The 10,186-nt window shown below is 41.9% G+C and overlaps 1 long non-coding RNA gene across 1 annotated transcript; it reads left to right on the top strand.

Annotated features, from left to right (window-relative positions):
* The first annotated feature begins 6,925 nt into the window (after nucleotides 1–6,925).
* LOC146656914 (uncharacterized) lies at nucleotides 6,926–10,029 on the top strand. The gene is made up of 3 exons (XR_014913980.1): nucleotides 6,926–7,746; nucleotides 7,856–8,063; nucleotides 9,042–10,029. It is a non-coding gene; the product is annotated as an uncharacterized LOC146656914 (long non-coding RNA).
* The last annotated feature ends 157 nt before the right edge of the window (nucleotides 10,030–10,186 follow it).

Below are 10,186 nucleotides of genomic sequence, written 5' to 3'. Positions count from 1 at the left end.
ATTCAACAAATGTGTTGTGTGTTGATATAAGTCTTATGTATAAGTCATGGTGTCAGCCCGACTCACCCCTGGTGTGCAAAAAAGGTGCTGTTTTATTGGTCAGCCACTCAGTGCCAGTTTCTTCAGGACAATGAAAAACTCTATAATACATAGTTTGTTCTAGTTGATGCAAGCACTGTTGTGTTATGCTTCTAGTTGTTTTAATGACACTTTGACCACCTGTTAGTAGATCACAACAGATATGATCTGTGGTGTTTTATGTAAGCTTGTATGTCAGATTGTAATGCTCATCAGAGAAAACCAAAATATAGTCTTTTTATTATTTTTTAATTTATTCATCCATCCATCCATCTTCAACTGCTTATCCGAGGCCGGGTCGCAGGGGCAGCAGCGTAAGCAAATTTATTCAATTTTACTATAATGATGTATCAGTCACAGTCTTATAATACACCTTCTTTTCTAAGAAGGTTATACTTAGTGCATGTGTGAGTATATGTACAGTGAACTGGCTTTACACACCATGTGTCCTTTTAAACCAGATTTAATCAGTGTGTGTGTGTACAGTAGACTGGCTTTACACACCATGTGTCCCTTCAGAACAGACTATACTTTGTGTATATGTATGATGACATCACTGACCTTGTACACCAGACTGTCCTTATAGACCGAGCTACAGAAAAGTCTCTACAAACCACCAGAATGTCTGAAAAAATAGCCTTTTTTTATATCTCAGTCGAGCAAAGAAAATGTTTAAATTTTAAGTTGTGTATAGGTTTGCTGATTTTTTTCATGATTTTTGATATGCATATTGTAGCTCTAGCACCTCTGGAACCCGGTGTCCCCATAGCCCTATGTCCAGTCTGATTTGCCAAAAATTTCAGAAATTGTCCCTCTAACCCAAGAAACGTGTGTGTGTGTGTGTGTGTGTGTGTGTGTGTGTGTGTGTGTGTGTGGACTGCTGATCAAAGGGTCAAACATCCTTGGTCAGGAAGAGGGTAGCCTCCCCCTCACCCTAGATGGTTCATCCTAGATAACACGGTGAGGAAGTCCTGCAGTTCATCTAAACAAAGAGCACTTAGACTAGAACAGACGCAACTACGTTAATCCTACCATAAAACAATAAGACACGGTATGACCTCTCATGCTCCCAAAGTGCTGTCTAATACACACAAAGTTTGCAGACTATCAAGGATCAAAACCTCTACCAATCTACAACTAATTACAAAACTCTAAGCATATATAAGTAAATATTTCTAAGCATAAATGACAATCAACAATACAAATCTAACACAGATGGTCATGCAAGGGATCACGCGGGATCATGCGTCATGCATGCTCAGCCTGGCATCAGGATTCTTCAGTCAGTTGCAGCAGGGTGGCAGTGATGACAGTATAAGGCATAGGTGTCAAACTCTGGCCCGCGGGCCAAATGTAATTGTACCAAATTATTATTAGAGCTGGCCTACTGGTATTATACAACTAATATACATATTGTTTAGTATTAAACTTTGCTTGTTCCATATTCAGTTTTTCAGCAAAACTTGTTTGAGTCCATAAGAAGAGATTCATTCTTAAATCTGGAGGAAGATTTTTTTTTTCAATAAATATTAATGTTAGCCCGCGACCTTGTTCCAGTTTTGAATTTTGGCCCACTGTGTATTTGAGTTTGACACCCCTGGTATAAGGCATACACCAGAGAAGTCATTCCTTTGTCACTATCAGTGGCTTCATCCACCTGCAGAGGAAAGCAGCTACCATGCACCTTATCATTAAGCACTCGATAGGCAACTTTACAGGGGTAGAGCACAGACGCAGTTTTAGCAGAGACACTGTTGAGCACGACGGTTTAGAAGTGTGTGTCTGAAAAAGCCCTCTGACTTGTCTTTGTGCTCTGGATGTTTGGCGTCTTAGCTTGTTAAGCTTTAAACTGTCACAAACTTGCACTTTAAGACAGACACGCTGCGGCCTCTCCTCATCACCCACCGCTGCGCAGGTATGCTTCAATTCAATTCAATTTTATTTATATAGCGCCAAATCACAACAAAAGTCGCCTCAAGGCGCTTCATAGATACAGAGAAAAACCCAACAATCATATGACCCCCTATGAGCAAGCACTTTGGCGACAGTGGGAAGGAAAAACTCCCTTTTAACAGGAAGAAACCTCCAGCAGAACCAGGCTCAGGGAGGGGCGGCCATCTGCTGCGACCGGTTGGGGTGAGAGAAGGAAGACAGGATAAAAGACATGCTGTGGAAGAGAGACAGAGGTTAATAACAGATATGATTCAATGCAGAGAGGTCTGTTAATACATAGTGAGTGAGAAAGGTGACTGGAAAGGAAAAACTCAATGCATCATGGGAATCCCCCGGCAGCCTACGTCTATTGCAGCATAACTAAGGGAGGATTCAGGATCACCTGGTCCAGCCCTAACTATATGCTTTAGCAAAAAGGAAAGTTTTAAGCCTAATCTTGAAAGTAGAGATAGTGTCTGTCTCCCGAATCCAAACTGGAAGCTGGTTCCACAGAAGAGGGGCCTGAAAACTGAAGGCTCTGCCTCCCATTCTACTTTTAAATACTCTAGGAACAACAAGTAGGCCTGCAGAGCGAGAGCGGAGCGCTCTAATAGGGTGATATGGTACTACAAGGTCATTAAGATAAGATGGGACCTGATTATTTAAGACCTTGTATGTGAGGAGCAGGATTTTGAATTCAATTCTGGATTTAACAGGAAGCCAATGAAGGGAAGCCAAAACAGGAGAAATATGCTCTCTCTTTCTAGTCCCTGTCAGTACTCTTGCTGCAGCATTTTGGATTAGCTGAAGGCTTTTCAGTGAGTTTTTTGGACATCCTGATAATAATGAATTACAGTAGTCCAGCCTGGAAGTAATAAATGCATGAACTAGTTTTTCAGCGTCACTCTGAGACAGGATATTTCTAATTTTAGAGATGTTGCGCAAATGGAAGAAAGCAGTCTTACATATTTGTTTAATATGTGCTTTGAAGGACATGTCCTGGTCAAAAATGACTCCAAGGTTCCTCACAGTGTTACTGGAGGCCAAGGTAATGCCATCCAGAGTAAGAATCTGGTTAGATACCATATTTCTAAGATTTTCAGGGCGGAGTACAATAACCTCAGTTTTATCTGAATTAAGAAGCAGAAAGTTAGCGGCCATCCAGGTCTTTATGTCTTTAAGACATTCCTGCAGTTTAACTAATTGGTGTGTGTTATCTGGCTTCATGGACAGATAGAGCTGGGTGTCATCGGCATAGCAGTGAAAATGTATGCTATGTCTTCTAATGATGCTGCCTAAGGGAAGCATGTATAATGTAAACAGAATTGGTCCTAGCACTGAACCCTGTGGAACTCCATCATTAACCTCAGTGTGTGAAGAGGACTCTCCATTTACATGCACAAATTGGAGTCTATTAGATAGATATGATACAAACCACTGCAGTGCAGTATCTGTAATACCTACAGCATGTTCTAATCGCTCTAATAGGATATTATGGTCAACAGTATCGAATGCTGCACTCAGGTCTAGCAGGACAAGCACAGAGATGAGTCCACTGTCAGAGGCCATAAGAAGATCATTTGTAACCTTCACTAAAGCTGTTTCTGTGCTGTGCTGAGCTCTGAAACCTGACTGAAACTCTTCAAATAAACCATTCCTCTGCAGATGATCTGTTAGCTGTTTGACAACTACTCTTTCAAGGATTTTTGATATGACAGGAAGGTTGGAGATTGGCCTATAATTAGCTAAGACTGCTGGGTCTAGAGATGGCTTTTTGAGTAAAGGTTTAACTACAGCCAGCTTGAAGGCCTGTGGTACATAGCCGATCATTAGAGATAGGTTGATCATATTTAAGATCGAAGAATTAATTAATGGCAGGACTTCTTTGAGCAGTTTTGTAGGAATGGGGTCTAAAAGACACGTTGATGGTTTGGAGGAAGTAATTATTGAAGTTAACTCAGAAAGATCAATTAGAGAAAAAGAGTCTAACTTAACATCAATGGTACTAAGAGTAGCTGTAGATAATATTACATCTGTGGGATGATTACTGGTAATTTTTTCTCTAATGATAAAAATTTTATTTGTGAAGAAGTTCATGAAGTCATTACTAGTTAACGTTAAAGGGATGGTTGGCTCACAAGAGCTCTGACTTTTTGTCAGCCTGGCTACAGTGCTGAAGAGAAACCTGGGGTTGTTCTTATTTTCTTCAATCAGTGATGAATAGTAAGATGTTCTGGCTTTGCGGAGGGCTTTCTTATAAAGCAGCAAACTATTTCTCCAGGCTAAATGATGATCCTCTCAATTTGTGACACGCCATTTCCTCTCCAGATTACGAGTCATCTGCTTTAGGCTACGTGTTTGAGAATTATACCACGGAGTCAAATACTTCTGATTAGAGACCTTAGTTTTCACAGGAGCTACAGTATCCAGAGTCGTACGTAGTGAGGAGGTGAAATTATTAACAAGATAATCGACCTCTGTTGGGGTAGCGTTCAGATAGCTGCTCTGCTCTGTGTTGGTACAGGGCATTGAAGATGATAACAGTGGGTGGATTATATTCTTAAACTTAGTTACAGCGCTTTCAGAAAGACATCTACTTTGATAAAGTCTACTCTCCACCGCTGTGTAATCAATTATTGTAAATGTAAATGTTATCAGGAAATGATCAGACAGGAGAGGGTTTTCAGGAAACACTGTTAAATGTTCAGTTTCTATGCCATATGTTAAAACAAGATCTAGAGTGTGATTAAAGTGGTGGGTGGGTTCTTTTACATTTTGAGAGAAGCCAATTGAGTCTAATAACAGATTAAATGCCATGTTGAGGCTGTCATTTTTAGCATCTACATGGATGTTAAAATCACCCACAATAATTATTTTATCTGAGCTCAGAACTAAATTAGATATAAAGTCTGAGAAATCAGACAGAAACTCTGCGTAAGGCCCAGGTGGACGATAGATGATAACAAGTAAGACTGGTTTCTGAGTTTCACAGCTGGGGTGGACAAGGTTAAGCATCAGGCTTTCAAATGAATTAAAAGTCTGTCTTGGTCTTTCATTAATTAATAGGCTGGTGTGAAAAATTGCTGCCACACCGCCCCCTCGGCCTGTGCTTCGAGATTTCTGGTAGTTAGAATGACTCGGGGGTGTTGATTCATTTAAACTAACATAATCATCCTGCTGCAACCAGGTTTCTGTAAGGCAGAGTAAATCAATTTGTTGATCAATTATTAAGTCATGTACTAACAGAGACTTGGAGGAGAGAGACCTAATATTTAATAATCCACATTTCACTGTTTTACTCTTTGGTTCAGATGTGGATACTGTATTGTTCTTTCTTTGTAATTGTTTATGTTTAAGTTGTTTGTTGCTGGTTTTTAGTTTGTTTTTTGTCTTTTTGGAAGCTGACACAGTCTCTATGGAAATGGGTTTTTGGGGGGGTAGCAGGAGGAGAGAAGCTGCAGAGAGGCGTGTAAGACTGCAACTCTGCTTCCTGGTCCCAACTCTGGATAGTCATATTTTGGGGGGTTTAATAAATTTGTCCATATTTCTAGAAATGAGAGCTGCTCCATCCAAAGTGGGATGGATGCCGTCTCTCCTAACAAGACCAGGTTTCCTCCAGAAGGTTTGCCAATTATCTATGAAGCCCACATCGTTTCTGGGACACCACTCAGACAGCCAGCAATTTAAGGAGAACATGCGGCTAAACATGTCACTCCTGGTCTGATTGGGGAGGGGACCAGAGAAAACTACAGAGTCCGACATTGTTTTAGCAAAGTTGCACACCGATTCAATATTGATTTTAGTGACCTCCGATTGGCGTAACCGGGTGTCATTACTGCCGACGTGAATTATGATTTGCTTGTGATTATGCTTCATCTTATCTTCTTTGGTTTGGAAACTGTAAGAAACTCCATTCCGGGTTTCTCTGAGGCGTGGGCTTTCATCATCAGAGTTCATCCTCCTATAACAATTAAAATATTCTCAAGCATGATCAACGGTTAATTACGGCACCGGCCGGAGTACCGGGAGCAGTTTGGAAGAACAAAAAGACGCGGAGCAGGTCGCAGAGAATGGGGGTGAGGGAAGACTCCAAACCTCCCTCCACCCGCTCATTGTAGTGTTGATGCATGTGTGTTCTAAGGTGCATTTAAAACCCAGGAGGGCATGGAGCTACCTGCCAGAGAGCAGCAGGTAAGCGCATGGTCCCTCCTGCTAGCCCTCAATGTCTACCGGTATGTGTATTTAACCTTGAGAGCACTTTGTTACTAGCGGCCTGTCACAAAAACACATTTTGTATAGTGTTTTTTTATTATCTTGTTAATAAAATGTATACAAATGTGTGTGATTAATCACAATGTGTTAGTGTGTAATCACCCTGAGACATGCATGCCTGTCTGTAAGAGTCAGATCTAAAGCCACTTGTGATTTGGAGATGCAGCCTGCAGATTCTGTCCAGATTATCCCAGCTCTCTTCACTATATATCCAGGCTTCACTTATCAAATCTGTAAAATTCAAGGCTGGTCCTTAAAAGTTCCCAACAATGCAAAAACTGCATAGCCACACAAGTCCCAGCGTTTCCCACCGCAGCAGCTGTGAAACGAAAGAGGAGAAAGGATGAATGAGTGTTTGCTTATCGGCTCTCCGCTCTCCCCCAAGCTGGCGTTGTTCTTGGTAGCCATGACAACGGAGATAGTCCCAGCTTTGTAAATACAGGCCCCAACACCCCAAAAAAGAAAAGAAAAAAAAAGGATTGGGATTCCCTGCGCAGACCAGGAATCCCCCTAGCAGACTGAAGACACAGATAGGACCTGAACTCAGTGAGTGTGTTCGAGCCGAGGCTCGAACCAGGGCTTGTCTGTGCTTCAAGTTGCCAGGGGCCGGCAAGTGTTCTGCGCCACCTGCCGGCCGTGGAAGCCGTGCAAATTTGCTATATTTGACTTCTCTGAATATAAATTATTTTTGAAAAGGAAAACTAATAATTTTAATGTGAGGCAAAACATGTATGGTGCTCGATAAAGATGACACGCCGACTCACTTCTTCTTCTTTCTTTTTTTTGCAAAGTTTGTTTTCATATTAAACCAGTGTCAGTGACGTCATTCTATGCGACTACCACAGTAAAGGAAAAGCCTGGATCTGTACATCTTTTTCTTTTATTTTTGTTGTCTAAAACACAAAAATCGCGAAACAGTCAGCTCACAAAGTTGCAGGTTGGTGGCAATTTGGCAGAACAGCCAATGACTTAAAACATTTAAGTGCATATATCTTGCCACAAGACATGTGCGCTAAGCTAAGTCGGCTAACTACACAGCTAATTTCATCAGGCTGCTAATGAAACATCTAAAATGACAGATGGTTAACTACACAACGGAAGTAACAGCATTACAATCACTTGATTTAATTACATTTCCCCCCCAAACTTTTGATCCAAATTAGCAAAGTACTGCAGCCATCTGAACCTTCTAGGTGTTACATGTTACAGTGTTCCACTCTGGCCAGCTTTGAAAATGGAAAACTCTTTGCGTGGTTTACTCGGTTCTGTAAATAAGGCTCCTTTCATTTGTGAGACTGTATTCCACAGCCAGTTGTCTTCTCTCCCCTTTGGTCCGCCCTTACAAGGTGAAGGTGCTGCCCACCCATGATACCAGCAAGGTGCGTGCAAGTGGATCCGGCCTTAACACCACTGGAGCGCCCACCTCTCTGCCAGTGAAGGTCACCATTGATGCCAAAGATGCAGGTGAGGGACTGCTGGCAGTGCAGATCACTGTGAGTGCATGAACGTGGACCACACAATAATGTATTCAAAGCATTGATATTTAGGTAACAGTTTTTGTTTTCTCCTGAAGGACCCAGAGGGGAAGCCCAAGAAGCAGATATCTGTGACAGCCATGATGGGACCTACCTGGTGTTTTATGTGCCAGACATGACTGACAGATACACCACTCTCATTAAGTACGGAGGAGACAAGATCCCTTATTCACCCTACTGAATCAGGGCTCTGCCCACCGGAGATGCCAGCAAGTGCACTGTCACTGAATGTTGTCCAGTGGCCAGGTAGGACTCACTTCCTTGGTTGCTTATACACTTTTAGTTTTCTTTGAAAAGGGCCCTTTAAGTCACTTGATCCATGACTTGAGCGAGCACTCTCCATTTGTTCATTTGATAGTTATTGTAGAAAAGATAAGAAATGATGCTTTAGTCTTTTTGTAAATTATAGTCAAACATACAATAAACTGAGGTATTCCCTTTGGTTAACAGAGCAATCCGATAATAAAAGTGGACAAAGCACATCGAGTTGCCACAAATATCTTTGTATATTACGCAGTGGGGCAAAAAATGAGGTGACCAAATACTTCTTTTCCACCATAATTTGCAAATCAGTTCTTTAAAACTCGGACAAGTTAGAGGTATACCTATGATGAAAATGACAGGCCTCTCTCATATTTTTAAGTGGGAGAACTTGCACAATTGGTGGCTGACTAAATACTTTTTTGCCCCACTGTATTTGATCCTGTCTCCCTCAATACTATTTAATATCTAAATGCTTGATTCATCATATTATAACAAATGTGCTGTTGTAGCTACTGACAGTGAGTTTGATTCCATTTTTTCCATCTACCAAAGAGAAATAATATCTCTTAGTGGCAGGTGGATCACACGTTGATTCTAACACTTTGCATATGACTGGGTAGGATGAGCATTTTATAAGCGCTTGTGTGGTTTTTGTTTATTTAAGGAAATACATCAGTTTCCCTTGTATTTTAAATTTGAGTGAAGATCCTAAATTGGCCCCCACTCTTCACTTTGAGAAAAGGCTAATCTGTCTTATCCCCACATGAGCACAGTCAGATATAATACAGGCTTTCACTCAGGAGCAGGAAGGCTAAAGGCTGTTTAATGTTTGATCTAACTGTGTCAGACATTTGCGTTCTCACGTGCATGGACAATATCTTGAAAACTTCAGAGCTGCAGTGCATGTGTAAAAGTGGTTAGAAAGCAGTGCTTTAACACAGGTTTTGTCTCTTTGCGTAGCTGCTCGGTCCATCCAGACTCCCCTCGATATACAACAGTGATGCCAGCAACTCAAATACAAGCTCTCTCCAAGTGATTCCTTCATCATCAACATCTGCATCCATGATCCATTAGCTCAACAGCAACATCTGTCAGCTGTGCATCCAACTCGGGGGAATCGCCTGCTGTGCTCAGCCAGTGGGCCGCAATTTCTGTGCCTTGTTGATGGCCTCGCTGTATCCTGTGCTGGAGAAAGCTGGTGAGGAGACACTGCTGGTGAGCCAGGCGGCGCTGAGCTCCATGTAGGACATCAGTAAGGCCTGTGGATACACTTCCCTCAAGGAACTGATCAATGAGAACTCTGACTACCTGCTTAATGACATATCACTCAACCTTCAGAGGCTCAGCCAGCATCCACAGGTAGTTATGAGGTGTTTTTGTTTTTAGCCCAGAATGGACACAGAAATGAGTGCTGGAGGGTTTACCCGATTTCCTTCTTTGTCTGCTTAAGCCTGTGCGTCCCTTTCAGTAAGTGATTTGAATCCACCTGACATTCAGAAGGTCGTGGTAGAGCATATCGTACGAAGGCAAGATGTCAAACACATCCAGTCCCAGGTTAGACTCCGTACCTTCTCCGGTAAGGTTCCCAGACCTAACAACAAAACTGATTATGACACGTGGCGCACACAAATTAACCTGCTCCAAAATGACCCCAGCATGTCCCCGCTGCAAATATCCAGAAAGATCCATGAGAGCCTGCTCCCACCAGCAGCTGATATAGTTAAAATGTGTGACTCACAGGTGCTATAGCGTACGGCCACAGCTTCACTCTGAGCTCCATCTCCATAGAGTGCAGACAGTGATATCTGATACTCCTTAAGACACAGGACAACAGTTTATTGAGATATTGTATTTTTTATTTCATAATATGTACTCCAACAACTCAATAGTTCTTCCCCACCTGCCTCAGGTCGCCTCCACTTAGGGAGATCCACTTAATGAGGTAAGAAACATCATCATCATCATCTGCAGCTTCCCAGCGCACCGTGATGTCACTGTCTGAGAAATTAGTTATCCTAAGGTCTGAAGGAGGAGGCACCTTCACTAGAAGAAAAGAATGTGTATGGGAATTTTTTAAAAATGGGAAAGCTACATCTTTATATCTT

The sequence above is a fragment of the Rhamphochromis longiceps genome, linkage group LG12, assembly GCF_057381845.1.
Source record: "Rhamphochromis longiceps isolate RC_006_pf linkage group LG12, R_longiceps_female_GT1.1, whole genome shotgun sequence".
NCBI lineage: Eukaryota > Metazoa > Chordata > Actinopteri > Cichliformes > Cichlidae > Rhamphochromis > Rhamphochromis longiceps.
This window is presented reverse-complemented; position numbering and strand designations above follow the sequence as displayed.